The sequence below is a fragment of the Pan troglodytes genome, chromosome 5, assembly GCF_028858775.2.
Source record: "Pan troglodytes isolate AG18354 chromosome 5, NHGRI_mPanTro3-v2.0_pri, whole genome shotgun sequence".
NCBI classification, from domain to species: Eukaryota; Metazoa; Chordata; class Mammalia; order Primates; family Hominidae; genus Pan; species Pan troglodytes.
In genome coordinates, this window is record NC_072403.2 from 118,405,504 (window position 1) to 118,423,946 (window position 18,443).

The 18,443-nt window shown below is 39.1% G+C and overlaps 1 protein-coding gene and 1 long non-coding RNA gene across 3 annotated transcripts in view; one reads left to right on the plus strand and one right to left on the minus strand.

Annotated features, from left to right (window-relative positions):
* CRYBG1 (crystallin beta-gamma domain containing 1) overlaps window positions 1-18,443 on the plus strand; it is a 211,108-nt gene that overhangs the window by 131,700 nt on the left and 60,965 nt on the right. The gene's annotated exons all lie outside the window — the stretch shown is intronic.
* On the minus strand, window positions 750-11,741 carry LOC134810347 (uncharacterized). The gene is made up of 3 exons (XR_010158134.1): window positions 11,584-11,741; window positions 10,585-10,683; window positions 750-981 (listed from the first exon to the last, which is right to left on the minus strand). It is a non-coding gene; the product is annotated as an uncharacterized LOC134810347 (long non-coding RNA).

Here is an 18,443-nt window from a genome sequence, read left to right on the forward strand (position 1 = left end):
TAGTTTAGGGGGGAGCAGTACACCAGGTAGGCTATGAAAGAGGAACTAATCGAAACCTAATAAAATAGATTGAGGAGATTAAAATAAAGGATAGTGAATTAAAGATTATATCTTTCAGAAATGTCATATTTTTTACACTCAGAAGATTTGTAGGGCCCTATGAACACTTTCTCTACATTTATCCACATGTACATCATCTGTGACTCGTAGCTGAAATATGTTTATATGAATTTTTTTCCAATATGATATGGAAGGGCAGGGCTAGCAAATGTGGGAGGAACATCAGGTGCTGGCAATTTTGCTTTTCTTTGCATTTAGCCCCACCTCTGTGCATTGCAGAACTCAGTCATAGAGTCAGGAGCAGGAATACAGATTCACAGAAAGAATGAGCATGTGAGGAAAGTCCTCAAGCTAGAATTGACCCCTGGTAAATTTGGCTAAGGGGGCAGAAAGTAGAAGGTGTGCCAAATTCCCATTCCCTTTCTCACACTCTGTGAAAAGGCCTGTTGCTCTTGATGAGCACTTGATCATTTTTCAGCTTGTACTTCAAAAAATGTTTCCTCATGATATAGTATAATATCTTGATTAAGGCTGGAAAGTAACTAAAACTGGCAGGTCTTCCTGTAATTGCTGTGTGATATTAATTTAATGAAGCCTCCTCTTGCAAGAGAATTTCATTGGTTTGTTTAAAAACAAAACTACAGGCTTGCTATATTTATTTCATTCATTATGATAACCACAAAGCATTACCCTTTTTTCAAACACTTTATTTAAACAAAATGATGAAATACTCACAAGTCGTGTCAGAGCAGTTATTGCGTATGCTTATTAATGAAGGTCTCAGTACAAAGGCTCCTCAGCATGAGCCACCTGTGTGGAGGCTGCATGCAAAAGGACTCACTCCTGATCAAAAACTGGAAAATGCTGATGGAGGCTGAAGGCAGGTAGATGTGTCTTTTGTCTTTTACAGGGAACATTGCCCTATAACAGAGTTAATAATGCCATTTACAAACTGGAGCTTATATTTTTTCCTACCAAATTGTGATCTACTATGAGACTGACTTAGGGCTGAGATAAAGCATAGAGGCATAACTTTGAGAGTGAAACCTACATGGTCTGTGGCCATTTCCACTGAGAAATATTAACTTCCCCTAAGTTCAACATGACCCAAGCTGGACTCCCTACCCTCCGACGGAGCTCTCCAGTGCTCTTCCAGGCCTCGAGACTCTGCGTCATGGAGTTCCTTTGGATTCATCTCTCTCTCTCAGTGTCTGCTTTCCTTCAGTTCTTTCTTTTCCTCCCTCCATTTCCATATGTGGTGGTCACTTCAGGCCTCTTAACACCTTATGTCTGAACTGCTGACTCTAGGTCCTCATCCACTTGGGCCCACCAGGGGCTGCCATGCTTGTCTTTCTCCAACACTGCTGCAGATCATGTCGCCTCCCTGCTCAGAAACCTTAAAAGCTTTCATATTTCCCATGACATCACACCTAAGCTTCTTGACTTGCCTCTCAAGGCTTTCCCCAAACGAGATCAATCATACTTACTCAACCTCCCATGTATCCATTCCACCAATCTTCTTCATGCCTTATAACTCCAGTTCGACCCCTGTGCCTGGTGTCATTTGGTTGCCTTTCTTCAGTCTGTTCCCCTCACCCAGAATGCCTTTTCTTGGCCCTCATCTTATTAAATCCATCCTTTAAGGCTAGTACTGTGTTCTTCCTGTGGTCTTCTGACTGCACACCCTCACTAATCTCTTTCTCTTTGAACTCTTAAAGCATTACACATATCTCAACTACATACTTTAGCAACTAATTATATGCCTGTCTGCACATTAGTGGTTGTTTTATAGACAAGCCTATAAGCTTCTAGATGTCAAAATAAGTCATATTTTGTCTATCCATTCCATACTGAGTACACGGTAGGTGCTGTATAGAAGATACTAATTGTTTCATATCTTTTCTGTGCAGGTTGGGTTAATAGAAGAATTCTTATTTTCATATTATGTTTTCAAGTACTTATAAAGTAACAGTACCAAACAAATGTTTATAATATGAATGATTGTTAGAGAATTAAATTAGTATTAGATTATAAGGGTTTTATCTGCTATCAGCCATAATACTTCTGAAGAAAGGAAGGAAGTGGGAGAGGGAGGGAGGGAGGAAGAGAGGAAGGAAGGAAGGAAGGAAGGAAAGGAAGGAAAGGAAGGAAAGGAAGGAAGGAGGGACCGACCCAGAGCTAGGGTACTTGTATTTTAAGGATTTATTCAAACGCCGCATTCTCAACAAAGCACTGCTTCTTCTACGCAGGCCATCCATATATGGTAGTTATTATCATATGGCACTTATCATATACATACCTCTAAATATTATAACAATATCCCCTTGTATTTTCTTCACATATCCATCCTTCTTCCTTCCCTTTTACCTCAAACTGAGTTCTTAATGTAAGAGACTTGTCCTTTAATCCCTGAATCTGCAAAGCTGGCAACCAATAAATGCTTGTTGAATGAATAAATGAAATACGGGAGCACTCATGTAACCATGAGTGTGACATTCTGTAAATATAGTCATGGTAGGCAAATGACCATTGAGTCTTTTCACAAATTAACCTTTTTCTATTTTTAATTTTTTTTTTTTACTTTTAGGAGAGCCTGTTAATCTATTCTATTTTTATCCTTTTACATAGACTTACAGAGAAAATTACAGCAGAGTTTAGATCAGGAAAAAATGAATCATTTCTTGCCAAGCCTGGGGGATTTTGTAATATTTTTGTAAAATTAGATATCACTATCTTTTTTGTATAACCCTTCTGAAAAACAGAAACAATCTTTAAACAATGGGCAAAAGACTTGAATGACATTTCTCCAAAGATAAACAAATGGCTAACATGCATAAGAAAAGATGCTCAACATTATTAATCATTAGAGAAATGCAAATTAAAATCACAATAAGATATCACCTCACATCCATGAGGATGGCCACTATCAAAAAATAATAAGTTGGTGAAGATGTTGGGAAACTGGAACTCTTATGCACTGTTACTGGGAATATAAAATGGTGCAGCTACTATAGGAAAGAGTATGGCAATTCCTCAAAAAGTTAAAACTAGAATTACCATATAATCTACCAGTCTCAGGGTGTATATATCCAAAAGCATTGAGAGCAGGATCTCAAAGAGATATTTACACACCCATGTTCACTGCAGCATTATTCACAATAGTCAAGAGAAGGAAAGAACCCAAATGTCCATCAACAGATACATGGATAAAGAATGTGTGCCGTAATAAAAGGAACGAGATCATGTCCTTTGCAGGGACATGGATAGAGCTGGAAGCCGTTATCCTCAGCAAACTAATGCAGGAACAGAAAACCAAACACCGCATGTTCTCACTTATAAGTGGGATGAGAACACATGGACACATGGTGGGGGAACAACACACACTGGGGCCTGTCAGCAGGGGAGGGGGAGGGAGAGAATCAGGAAGAATAGCTAATGGATGCTAGGCTTAATACCTAGATGATGGGTTGATCTGTGCAGCTAACCACCATGGCATACGTTTACCCATGTAACAAAGCTGCACATCCTGCACATATACCCTGGAAGTTAAAATATAAGTTAAAGGGGAAAAAAAAGAATATGTGGCATATGCATACAATGGGGTATTATTCAGCCATAAAAAGAATGAAGTACTGATAAATATGCATGTATCAGTCTGCATACATATGCATACAACATAGATAACCTTGAAAACATTATGCTATATGAAAGAAGCTAGTCACCAAAAACAAATGTATGATTCCATTTAGACGAGATACCTAAAGTAGTCAAACTCAGAGTCAGAAAGTAAAATTGTGGTTGCCAGGGGCTGCGGGTAGCAGGGGGTGGGCAGAGGAGAATGGGAGTTTCTGGATGATTATAGATTTCAGATTTTCAAGATGAAAAAGTTCTGGAGATCTATTGTACAGCAATGTACATATAGTTAACACTATAGAACACTACACTTTAAAAATGGTTAAGATGGTACATTTTATGTTTTGTGCTTTCTACCACAGTTAAATTTAAAAAAATGAATAGCATTTCAAATGCATATTCACCATCACCAATACGCTGACATGAGCCAGCAGATGCTTAACATATGTTTCTAGTACTGGTGGTCATGATGAAAGAAACAGGAGAAGATTTTTTCTTGATGTACATCAAAGACTTAAGTAATTAAGAAATCTGATAGTAGTGTCATTATTTTGTGGAAGAATGTAACTTGCTATCAAGTACTGAAAACTTCTGATAAGACATATAGCAAGTAGCAACTATAGACTAAATGTTATGATAACTTATAATTATCGAATTATATTGATAAATTTAGGTGTCCATTATTTAAGTATTATGAGGTGAGCATAATTTTTGCCTTTTCAATTATTATGTTGCATGCTTGGACACATTTTTGTAATGGCACATGGGATGTAGTTTATAGTGTATAATGTATATTTTTGTTTTTTAAAAAAGTGTAAGTAAATAAAAGCTGGAATTAAAATAAAGCAAAACAAAACACACAACATTAAATAAAATTGACCTTGTTCACCAGAGAAGGAAAATCAAAGGTACCATATCCTTCTTTCTCTACCTACTTCCTATCTACCTATAATCCTATAATCAGGTTTTTCATGCAATTTAATGTACGCAGGGCAACTTTCTACAAACTACCTACTACTTCTTCTGTTGTCTTTTCAGCAATTTTGGTTTAGCGTCACACCCAAAAAAGGGCACACCTCTTTAACACTTTCAACTCTTGAATCAAACACACCCTTATTAAATATGCTTTTCACATAAACAGTCAGTGTCTGTCATTCAGCTCTGGGAGAGAGCCGGCTCTGGCTCTGGGAGAGAGCAGCACTGCTGAAGGTGAGCTGATGAGAGCTCACCAGGGTATGCTGGAAGGAGGAGGATGAGACAAGGGTAATTTGAGAAGTAAGAAGATTGATATGGTAATGCACACACGGCTACGTTTTACTTCCCATATTCTCTTGGTGTATCTATAGAAAACAAAAAAGAAGCAACACTATGGTAAGAAACTAACTGAAGTTTTTTCTTTTCATTGTCTAAGACTTTGTTTTGGACTTATATAGTATTATTAATAACATCAAGTAACTTCACAATGTATTTATTGTCTAGATCTGATAGTTTTGGGGGGGCTCAAAAATCTGAAGCATTTGTGAATATATGGAATATAGTGGGGGAGCTGAGTACCCTTGGATACTTTGGCTCGAAGCAGAAATAAAAATGTCCAGTATAGGATCTGCTGCTGTCTGTGCTTTTCTAGGTTCTTTAAAATATTACAGGTAATCATTAACAAGCTACTCTCATTGAATATATTTGAGTTAGTTCCATCAGTCATTCTTACAGCATCTATTTTATAGACCCATTGTTGAGTGTACTATAAATAACTTATTTAATCCTTTTTTTCCTTGAGTAAAAAAAAAAAAAAAACTTTCCCCCCTGCCCCCTTTTCAAATTTCAAAGGCAAAGTGATACTCAACTCCTTGGAAAAAGACTAGTAGGGAAATATTGCTTTGAGAGTAAGGATTGATTTTCTTTTTCTTAATGGTAGGCAAAGTTAGAACTCTACTACACGTTCTCTTAAAATGTAGGTTATCTTTCAAATGTGTTCCCAGTGGGTGTTGACGGCCTTCTGCCCTCATCAGCCTGTCCCCATAACAAGTTATTATGTATTGCACATACTTTCCCCAAACAAGATTTTATTAGGACCCAAAAATTTATTGGAGACACTGGGCTTCTTACAACCCTGCTATTTAAGAAGTGGTTGGGATTAAAATAAATTATAAGAAAAAGCAATCCTGTAAACTTTTAAGAAAAAGAAGTTTACATAAGACCTATTAAACTTTGCTTCACCAGTTTGGTCATAGAGGCATAAATATAAAGCCCCGATTAAGTGTTGGGCGTTATTAGCCTTCCTTTTCTTTGTTAATAGTTTAATACTTAACACTTTCCTTATCATTTGATATTTTAGACACAATGGCTTAATAACTACACTGACAAATCATCTTTACACTAAGGTATAAGCTCTTCATCTTCCCCTAGAAATCATAACAGAATTAATACCTCGTGACTTAAAACCTTTTTTGAAACAATTTGCCAATTTTTTTTTTAAATCTAGGTTTAAGAGCGTCATGACTATGAACCTTCAAAAATAATTTTAAGTTTAATTGAAATTTCTGATATTTTGGTCAACCATCTTATTAGAGACTAATTATAAATATCTAAAAATCTACTAAGCAGATTGACTATAGCCTATGTACATTGATAGGTAAACTTAGGGTGGCGAGAATGGCAGGAGGAGGTATTTTGGCCAGGCTGATCATTTTGAAGGTTGTTTGTCTCTTGAGTTTCTCTGTGATACAAGATAAAGATACATGGCAAGTGCTGCTGGTAGTAACAGCGTAGTGGCTAGTGAGACGACATTTTAATTTTCATTCAAAGTGTTGAAATGGGCAGGAACCTGCTGCCTGTGCCTCCAGGTGTAATCAGGACTAGAGCAGGGCAGGAGAGCCTGGCGCACAGGCTTGTCCACCTCAAGCCTGTACAGGAGCAGCGTTTGCAAAATGCAATCCAGAGGCACAAGCCAAGGCAGAGAGAAGGCATCTGAGGCTCCCGCTGCCTGCCAGGAACACTGTAGTAAGAGGGTGATGAAATATTTCACTTTTCAAAACCGAAAGAGCAGGAAATTTCTCACCATCAGCCCACTCCTGACACATATAGTCCTAACCTCTGCCACCCTCCCCACCCCCCATCACACCAGCCCAAGACAGAATCTAATGGAATGGGTGAAGAATAAAACCAAATTCCATATGGGGGAAATCAGGCCGGTCTTCCTGAGGGTAGAAAGAAACTGAGTGGGAAAAGACATTCGATGTTGCATGAAAACCCTTACAAGAATAATTTTATAGAATATATTCACCCCAACGAGAGGAAGTGTGAACTGCTTCCAAGTTCAGCAGTTCGATGTGGCTTTTTGGGCTCTCCTGGAACTGTCCTTCATGGCCGCTACTCCTTGGTCTCCATGGTCTATTTCCTGTCTTTTACATTTGTCCGCCTTCCCCCTGCACCCCTTAGTAGCAGGCTCTGCTTCCAGCTCTTTCTGTGTCTGAGGGGACCTGCCTTGTTCATCCCTGTTCATGTTTACATGTGTGTGTGCACACATGTGTGCGTGTGTGTGATAGTCAAATACAGCCCAAAGGAACAGAACAAGCAATAGAAGAAGAGAAAGAGCACAAACATTACTAGGCATCTTCTAGTCCCACCAGCTATGTGTGACCGTTGGCAAATCCCTTTTCACCCTGCAGTTTTTTCAAATGTGAAATGAAGATAACAATTATCACCTCACATGACTGTTATAAAGTACTTGGCACACGCAGGTTCTTAAGAACTGTCAGCTGAGGCTGGGCACAGTGGCTCATGCCTGTAATCCCAGCACTTTGGGAGGCCGAGGCGGGCAGATTGCCTAAGCTCAGGAGTTCTAGAGTGGCCTGGGCAACATGGTGAAACCCTGTCTCTACTACAAATACAAAAAAACATTAAAAATAGCTGGGCATGGTGGCGCACGCCTGTAGTCCCAGCTGCTCAGGAGGCTGAGGCATGAGAATCGCTTGAACCCAGGAGGCAGAGGTTGCATTGAGCCAAGATCACACCACTGCACTCCAGCCTGGGCTACAGAGTGAGACTCCGTCTTAAAAAAAAAAAAAAAAAAAAAAAAAAAATTCAGCTGAAATAAATCACAAAAGAGGAAAAACTGAAAGGCCAATAGGTATATAAAACATAGTCAATGCCATTAGAAACCAAAGAAATGCAAGCTACCTAGTTTTGCAAAATATAGCTTACACTAGAAAAGTGTATGAACATACAAATAATGACTAATTATAAAGCAAACACTTGTATTACTAGACATAATTCAAGAAATAGAATATTGCTGCCACCCGTTAAGTCTCCTCCTGTTGGTCTCTCTGATCAGGTTTTGATCACAGTCCCTAAAGACACAATCCAGAACGCCATAATCCTGAATGGGCTTGTGATCCAATCCCATTAGGAATGTATCTTATGGAAATAATTAATGATATGGGTAGAGATAAGCCAGGAATACATTTTCTGCAGCCTGTGATACGTTAAAAATAATATAAATGAACAACTGTAGCAATTGTGGTATATCAGCATAATGGAATTCAATGTGACCATCAGAAATATTAATATCGGTCACACCTGTAATCCTAGCAGTTTGGGAGGCTGAGGTGGGCAGATAACTTGAGGTTAAGAGTTCGAGACCAGCCTGGCCAACATGGTGAATGACCATCTCTACTAAAAATACAAAATTAGCCAGGTGTGATGGTGAGCACCTGTAATCCCAGCTACTCAGAAGGCTGAGGCAGGAGGATTGCTTGAACTCAGGAGGCAGAGGTTGCAGTGAGCCAAGATCATGCCACTGCACTCCAGCCTGGGCAAAAAAAGTGAGACCCGTCTCAGAAAGAAAAAAAATAAATATAGAGGTATATTTATTGGCACGAACTCAGTGAAAGGACAATATACCAAACAACATATACAAAATGATACTGTGTAATGCCCTGGGGAAAAATAAGCCAAGAAAAAAAATAGTAAAAATGATATTTTGGGATGAAAAAATTAAGGATAATTTATATATTTTTCATTGTAGTTATTCATATATTCTGACTTTCAAATGTAAATTTTTTTTTTGCATTTTTTTTTTTGTTTGTGTGTTTTTTGTTTTTTTTTTTTTTTTTTTTTTTTTTTTTGCTTTTTTGAGACGGAGTCTCTCTCTGTCTCCCAGGCTGGAGTGCAGTGGCGTGATCTCAGCTCACCGCAACTTCCGCCTCCCGGGTTCAAGCAATTCTCCTGCCTCAGCCTCCCAAGTAGCTGGGATTACAGGTGCCGGCCACCACACCCGGCTAATTTTTTTTTTTTTTTTTTAGTAGAGATGAGGTTTCACCATGTTGGCCAGGCTGGTCTCGAACTCCTGACCTCAGGTGATCCACCTGCCTCAGCCTCCCAAAGTGTTGGGATTACAGGAGTGAGCCACCGCACCCAGCCTGTGTGTGTTTTTTTACTTAAAAATTTTTAAATTTAAATTTAAATGTTTAGTTGACAAATAATTTTATATATGGGGTATAATGTGATGTTTTGATGTATACATTGTTGTATACGTTGTAATTGTATACATTGTGTTGTATACATGGATGTATACCTTGAAATTATTGTATCCAGAAAATTAACATATCCATCACCTCAGATACTTATTTTTTGTAATGAGAACATTTAAAATCTATCCTTTTAGCAATTTTTAAATATGTAATACATTAGTATTAACTATGGTCACCATGCTGTGCAATAGATCTTGAAAACTTATTGCTCCTAATTGAAACCATATATCCTTTGACCAACATCTCTCCAAACTTCCCCCAACTCACAGCCTCTGGTAACCACTATTCTACTCTCTACTTCTGTAAGTTTGACTTTTTAAGAATCTAAATATAAGTGAGATCATGTGTTATTTATCCTTCTGTGCCTGGCTTATTTCACTTAGCACAGTGTCCTCCAGGTTCATCTATAGTGTTCCCAATGACAGAATTTCCTTCTTTTTTAAGGCTGAATAATAGTCCACTGTGCATATATACCCCATTTGCTTTATCCATTCATCCACTGGTGGACACTTAGGTTGATTCCATATCTTGGCTATTGTGAATAATGCTGCAATGAACACAGGGGGCCAGATATCTCTTCAACATACTGATTTCATTTCTTTTGGGTATGTACCCAGAAGCAGGATTGCTGGCAGTTCTATTTTTGTTTTATTGAGGAACCTCCACACTATTTTCCATAATGGCTATACTAATTTATATTCCCACCAACAGTGTATAAGAATTCCCATTCTCCACATCCTCATCAACAGTTATCTTTCACCTTTTTGATCACAGCCATTCTAACAGGTGTGAAGTGATAGTTCATTATAATTTTCATTTTCATTTCCCTGATGAACAGTGATGTTGAGCACTAAAAACAAAAAACAAAAAACAAAAACAAAAACAAAAACCTCTTGGCTATTTGCATGTCTTCTTTTATGAAATGCCAGTTCAGATCCTTTTTCCATTTTTTAAATCAGATTGTTTTTGCTGTTGAGATGTCTGAATTCCTTGTATATTTTGGATATTAATCCCTTATCCAATGTATGATTTGCACATATTTTCTCCCAATCTATAGGTTTTCTCTTTACTCTTTTGATTCCCTTCCTGTGCAGAAGCTTTTTAGTTTGATACAATCCCATTTGTCTACTTTGTGCTTTTATTGCCTGTGCTTTTGGGTCAAATATGTATTTATTTCATGGTTTTCTTTTCCATTTCCCTTCTCTTCCCCAGAGATTGTATTGGGCATTTTACAAACATTTCAGTTTATCCTTAAAATAATCCAGAGGAGGAATATTTTAGAAACTAGATTTTGGGGAGTCATTTGAGAAAGAGAATAAGGCTAGAGACAGGCCTTTGTTTCTATCTGAAAGTTGCTTACTCAGGTTCGGTGATAGGTGATTGCCCCAAACCACTGTCCATTCCATGATACACTGTTGTCTGACTCTTGATTGTTGATAGGCTGGAGGATAAAGGATTTCTGGAAAATATGTACATTTGATAAATATTTAAGTGCCTATTGGTACCAAGCATTGATGAAGAGGTAGGGACACAGGTGAACAAAATAACGTTCTTATTCCTCACGAAGCTTATGTTCTGTAAGCAGACACAACAATAAAGAAATATACAAATATATATGCAATATGGTTCAGGTAATGTTAAGTGCTATGAAGAAAAATAAAGGAGAATAGATCATAGAAAGTGAGGGTGCTGTTTTACATAGGGTGATTCGAAAGTGTTCACCCTGCGTAGTTTGCATATCCTCCATACCTTATGAGCTGCAAAAAAGAGATTAAAAAAAGAGTAGGCTTATATTGTTTTCTTTATTCTAGCCATGACACATTAAAGATGAGTGCTCATGAGCAATGATATGCCAAGTTCTGCAGACAAATTAGCTCTGTTAGAAACTACATCTGATAAAGCTGTTATTTTCATCTCCTTCTCACCAGTTGAGAACCATAAATTCATTGTGTTACTTACTTAGCTTCTATAATTTTAACTTGAGCAAAACATCAGCAAAATATCGCACTGTTAATAAAGCCAGCCATCACTGTCATAGGCTACTTTGTGCTTTTCAAAAGATGTTCACATGTATCATTTCACATGAATTTCTCAGTACCCTGTATGATAGATGTGCAACTTTTGAGAGAATAAGTGATTTGATCCCATTTAGTAGTATTCCTGAGTTCTGTTCATAGAAGTGTGAAATCTACTTCTTAATTTGCAAAGTATTGGTAGAAAGTCAACAATTCTCGCTAGAAACTACAGGAAACTAAGACATTTCTGGGCAGTGTATATTAATGGGAAAGATAAAGATTGTTCCATTTTCTAGAAATAAATCCACTATTAAATCCACACTTACAAACATGGCTAAACTGACCTGAAGTTATGAGGTCTCAAGGTCACTAGAAGTCTCAGAGCCAGCCTAGATAGAGTCCGTGCTGTGTTGGAGAGGCTTGTCTGTTCCTCTTCTCCAGCTCTCATTTCTCTTCTGGGTCCCAGTCAGCCCCAGGGCCTCTGACTTGGCTGTAGCTGTGCCTGGTCGGGGCAGGCAGGCTGTGTTAGTTGTCTCCAAGGGCCACTTCACCCTCTTCCCCCCAACTTAATCACCATCTCCTGCATCATATCATTTATACATGGATGACCCAACTGAAGTTTAGTCCTTGGTTCTTCAGTACTTAGATTCTGAGACTCACCAGTGGCTTCTAAGTGCTTTAAAGTAACCATTCTTGATCTTTGACATGAATTATTGCACAAGTCATTCTTTTTAAATTGCATAAGGAATGTACTTTCTGGGTTACAAGTTAATAAAAAGGAACTAATTTGATGACTTCACAAGGAACACATTTCCATTTTCCAGTTTGGCTAAACTTTAGTTAGGAACTAACTTGTCAGTAATTTGATTATGTTAATCAGGATATGCATATAATCCAGGAGGTAGAATAAGAAATACTTTTGCTATAAATTTCAAACTCCTCTATCTCCTTTTAGTTACACATTATGCATAAGAAAAAAAATCACCAAATTAGGATAATACATCTCAATTGTAAAGCAAATTAATTCAGCCGGATAGCTTTGTGAGAAAAAGAGAATGTTGGGGAGACTATTCAAAGTACAGGTAGAGAAACCTTCTGGGGTACTTGTTAGTCATAATTAGGCACACAGTAGAATTAGTCAGGATCCCAGCACAGGAAACATATAGCACACTCAAGTTGTGTATTTAAGGAAGGTAGTGAAGGACTATTTACAAAGTGTGGGTGAGGTTTTAGGGAAGCCAAGAAGGGCTAAAAAAAACCTTAGGCTTCAGGGTTCTTCATTCACGTGGCCTCTTCCAAGGCCCTCTCCTTAAAATCTATAAGCCAGAATTTTGTGTTATTTGTCTTAAAGAAAACTCTCAAAATAACATATGCCTCATGCCCCACAAAACTTCATTCTACCTCAAGCAATAGCTAATGAAGCCTTCCCATCTGGCACATGGTGAGGTCCTTTCCCGTCTTAGGCCTGAAGGAGCAAGAGGGGAAAGCGGCTCGGGAATGTGGGGAGAGAGAACAGCGGCGGAGGTGGGCTGCCTGGCAGAAGCCCTGGTCACACCCAGCCACACCCAACCCAGAGCCCAACTAAGAGATGGAGAGATTAGGGGGGAAATCAGGGCCTCCCACTGGCTGAACCTAACCAAATCCTAAGGACAAGAAAGTCAGTTTCTAACTTCCATCATAACTGGGAGCCTGGGGCGCAGACAAGGCTGAGGGAGGGTGAGCCTACGGAAAGATCCAGCACACTCTATCTACAGTTACCTGGATTCTAAAGACAGAGCTCCATCACAAGAGAGGGCTCATTGGCTGTTTATGCTATCACATCCATTGCTGTACTGCATGGCCTAGAAGAAAGCATGTAGGCTATGCCTTCATAAAAGTGACACATTAATCATTCTAGTAAAGTCTTATTTTTCTAATGATACATTATAATTTCTAACAGGAAAAAATACTGAGCTACCTTTTAGAAAGCCTGACTTGTGTCTTAGAAAAAATAATTCGATTCTACAGGCCACAGGTTGCCTCTTTAAGGTGAGGAGAAAATTCTGGCACAACGTAGACGCTCAATAATTATCAGTGGAATGAATGAGTAAATGATCCTACAATTCAGACATTCCATGATCTTATCTTTTATCTTCCTGTCTGATTGATCATGTGTCAATTGCTTGAAACAATTAGGTTTCACTTCGTCTCTGTCAAAGTATAAATGACTTAAAGACAATACCAACCCGAAACTGGGAGTCTGCTTTTTAAAAGAAGCTTTTTGGGAGAATGAAATTATAAATTATAAATTAACTTTTATAATTGATGGCTTTTGTATTCAGTGACACCTCTTTTTCAGGACACAGGTTAATCTGGAAGTTAAAAAGTCTGTCACTATTCTTTCACCCAATAGTATACCTTTGATTGTACCCAACAGGATGATATTATTGTTTGGCCTGAAGTGACAGCATTAGAGAAAAAAAAAAAAACCACAACCGTTGAGGTATAAGTAGAGAGGTATGTGTTATATTATGTTGAAATGACAGAAAAAAGATTTTTTTTAAAAAAGAAAAATAGCTTCAGAGATGGGGTGGGCACTAGAAGTGGTGACAAATATTAGAAGCAGCATGGGGCAAGCAAACATTCCACCCTGGGAGACTGGGAGGAGTGACATCGGAGAAGAAGGTTCTGAAGCCCTAACATCAAGGATTATTGGTTATATCATATGAAATTGGACTGTAGATAAAAAATGGCCAAATGTCACAGTTTCATATACCTTTTCATAAGAGATCTGCTTACTACCAGACAGTGTTACAGTCTGTGGGTCATTTAGTGTAAGCCGTAGTCTTCACTCCTTCTAACAGCCCTGGAAGAAATCACTATTGTAGCACAAATGTAGTAACAGAGGTTCATAGTTCTGTCTCCAGAATCATAAAGAAGTAGATAAATTATATCTAGTATACTGTTAGGTAACTGAATCATATATAATAGAAAATATTTTAAAAGTTAAAATGAAAAGCTTCTGTGCTTAGTAGATCAGAGTTCATTTATGTGAACATTTCTTTATTCTTTTTGCTGTGCGTGTGTGTGTTTGTGTGTGTGTATATGTGTGTGTGTGTATAGAACAGGCCACATATATTATCCCAATCAATATCAGAAAGGAAAACACAAACGGAAAGGTGGGGAGGATAGTTAATTTATTTTTAATGCCTATTCCGAATCAATGTCTGTGGTATCAGGGATCTGTATGTGGATCCTCCCTTAAACTTAACTTCATCTGCCTGGTGTTTCTGATACTGAGATGATATTCTGCCATACATTTATCATGGGAAAATACAATTTTAACTTTAATTCTAAAAGTCTTCAGAATGAATATCCTGGAAGTTATTAAAAAAAAAAGAATCATGTCTCATAAAAGTCTTTCTTTAAGGTGGACTGGAGTGCAGTGGTGCAATCTTGGCTACTGCAGCCTCTACCTCCTGGGTTCAAGTGATCCTCCGGCATGGGACAACAGGCATGCCCCACCTCACCTGGCTAACTTTTTTTTTTTTTTTTTTTTGAGACAGAGTCTTGCTCTGCCAGGCTGGAGTGCAGTGGTGCCATCTCAGCTTACTGCAACCTCTGCCTCCCGGGTTCAAGCAATTCTCTTGCCTCAGCTTCCCAAGTAGCTGGGACTACAGGCACGTGCCACCACACCCGGCTAATTTTTTGTATTTTTAGTAGAGACGGGGTTTCATCATGTTAGCCAGGATGGTCTCGATCTCTTGACCTCGGGATCTGCCCACCTTGGCTTCCCAAAGTGCTGGAATTACAGGCATGAGCCACCGCACCCGGCCCAATTTTTGTATTTCTTAGTAGGACAAGTTTCACCATCTTGGCCGGTCTGGTCTTGAACTCCTGACCTTAAGTGATCCGCTGGCCTCAGCCCCCCAAAGTGCTGGGATTACAGGCATGAACCACCATGCCTGGCCTTGTTTTTCTGTGTGTGTTTCTCCTTTTTCTCCCCCTTCCCCACTCCCCATCTTCGTTCTTTAGTTAGCTGTCACGAGTCTGAAGTCTTTCTTGCTTCTATTGAACAGAATTTTCTAACCCCTATTTTAACTTTTAAGGTTGAAGTGTAAAGTAGCTCAAATTCCTATATTTTTAAGCCACACAACTCATGCTATTTTTTTTTTTTTTACAAAAAAACTGCTCAGGAAAAAAAGTTGCTCACTAGCACAAACACACATATGCATATGTTGTGAACAAGTAACATGGCCAATCCTATCATTTACAGTAATATCCAGTTGACTCATTCGCATGTGGCTGAATTGAAAAGCTAAGGTATCTTTCAGAAATCAACAAAGTGAGAGCTCTTAGGGAATCACACGTGTTTAAAAAAAAAGTTACTTTTGTACATTGATGACCACATTTTAGAAGGATGCACAGGTGAGTACATGTAACAAGATTTTGTTCCACTTTCCTGAGTCAGATTTGGGCTGAGAGGCTGCAGTAAACCTGTGCACCGGTAGCTCCATCAACATGTGGAATCCTCACTCAGGCAGAATAAAGCTGCCAAGTCTTGACCACACTAAGTTTTAGGCAGATAAGATTTTCATTCTGATTTGTTTAGAACAATGTTTCTAGTTGTCTCCAAGAGCATTGACAACTCCTTTTTTGAAAGGCAGGAGGGATGTTACTAATTCTTTAGTAGCAGCAAATACTTTATGTCCACCTCTAGCTGTCAGTCCCCCATGCTAGCTGTTGGAAAGGCAACAGAACATTTTTCCTGTTCTCAAGGAGCTTACATTCACTGGGGAATGAAAAGGTGGGAAACATAGGAAAACTTATTTTTTTTTAATAAGAAACATCACTTTACTCAAAATGTTATTAGATTTCTTGTCACTTTTTTTTTTTTTTTTTTTTTTTTTTTTTTTTTTTTGAGATGGAGTTTCGCTCGTCAGCCAGGCTGGAGTGCAATGATGTGATCTCAGTTCACTGCAACCTCTGCCTCCTGGATTGAGGCAATTCTTCTGCTTCAGCCTCCTGAGTAGCTGGGATTACAAGCAACCACCACCATGCCCGGCTAATTTTTGTATTTTTAGTAGAGACGGGGTTTCACCACATTGGCCAGGCTGGTCTCGAACTCCTGACCTCAGGTGATCCGCCCACCTCGGCCTCCCAAAATGCTGGGATTACAGGTGTGAGCCACTGCACCCAGTCTAGATTTCTTAAAGATATAAACAGATTATAAACATAAAACAAATGTCAATGACCCATAATTGTATTAAAATTTAAAAACTTAGTTTTGTTCCCATAGTTACTATAAAAAGGAAAAACCCTTAGATAGTCAAATTTAGCAGAATTTATTTAAGCAAGGAAAAAAAGAAAAATTCATGATTCGGCCAGCTTCAGAACCAGAACCGTTTCAAAAAAACTCTAACATTTACATTATCTGCTTAACTAATGGGTAGCAAATGTTACAAGGTAACATTTACTAAGTGGTAATAGTAGTAATATATAGCAGTATATATAGTAGGCGCTGCCACACCACGAAGGTTGAGAATCACCTAATAGCACTGCAGCTAGTGCTGCCTGGGCCTCTACACGCTGCTGGAATATGATCTCATGGATGGTTACATGTGCCCCTAATGAGCCACATTTCATATTAGCCAACAAGAACACTCTAAAGCAGGTCCTAGCACACAACCCATGTGCCACCTCTACAATAGTCCTGTTGTGGACTGCTACGTCCCAGTTGGACATGGATGATGGAAGGGTGCCAAGTGCAGGTTCTGCACTGTAAGGTGTGCAGGCTGCCTTAAGTAAGGTGGGCAGAAAATACACAGTAAAAAGGTAAATACAAAGGAGGACCCAGGATTGCATGTGCTCTGAGAACACCCAGCCTGGGAACCCTCAGGACCCTGCCCAGGCCTGTGGGAAAGTCAGGGGCAGAGGAATCTGAGGAAGCATGAAGAAGCTTGATGGTCACTCATGGCCTCTTTGCAAAACACTCCCCTTCCTAGCAAATTATCATCAAGCCTGGAAAGGTGGTGGGTCTGTGGCTTCCCATCCTAGGTTTAAGACCCCAGACCCAAAGGCTCAAACCTAAGAAGGTCCCTCTCTGACAACTCCCAGGCCAGCTAGTTTTTTGTTCTCCATTTGCCTTAGTTTCCCCATGAACAATGGAAAGAAACAATTCCTGGTTGAAAAGAAATACGTATCGCATTTAGGAAGGGGTGTTCCTCAAAGATGTGACTGAGGACTTTACTCAGGAGGCATGGGGCATTCTGAGCCCTGCTCAGATGATCCTGTTTGGAGATATGATCCGGGATATCCACAGGGACCTGGTCCCGTGGGAGAAGACTGCATTCCCCTGTCAATGAGTCTATCATTTGAAATGACACGAGATCCCTCATTAAGAACTGCATAACGTGGCTGGGTACAGTGGCTCACATCTATCATCCCAGCGCTTTGGAAGGCTGAGGCAGAAGGATCACTTAAGCCCAAGAGTTTGATACCAGCCTGGGCAACATGGTGAAACTCTCTACAAAAAAGTTAAAAATTAGCTGGGCATGGTGGCACATGCTTATAGTCTCAGCTACTTGGGAAGCTGAGGTGGAAGGATCACTTGAGCCTAGGAGGTTGAGGCTGCAGTGAGCTGTGATCGTGCCACTGCACTCCAGCCTGGTCAATACAGTGAGACCCTGTGAAATGTGCACCCAAGACAGATGGATTGTGCCACACAGTGCATTTCTATTCTTTATTTCCCAGGGGAAAAACTCTGTTTTAAAGAGATTGTATCTTAACTTCATTTATATATACCCATCTTAAATGTACAGTCTGATGAGTTTTGAAAGATAAGTACTCATGTGTAACCATCACCACAATCAAGATATAGAACTTTAACCCTCAACGTTTCTTTGTGCCTCTTCCCTGTTGCACCACCACCACTTACCACCCACTGACCCCACCCTCAGGCAACCACCGACCTACTTTCTATCATTATAGATTAGATTTGCACTGTCTAGAATGTCATATAAATGTAACCATACAGTATGTAACATTTGGAGTCTGCTTCTCAAAAGCATTTAGCATCCATATCCTTACATGTTTCAGAAGTCTGTTCCTTTTTTATTGCTGAATAATACTCTGCTGTGTAGATGTACCACAATTTGTTTATCTGTTCACAAGCCGTGTCCGGTGACTTTGAGCTGTTTCCAGTTTTTAGCTATTATGAATGAAT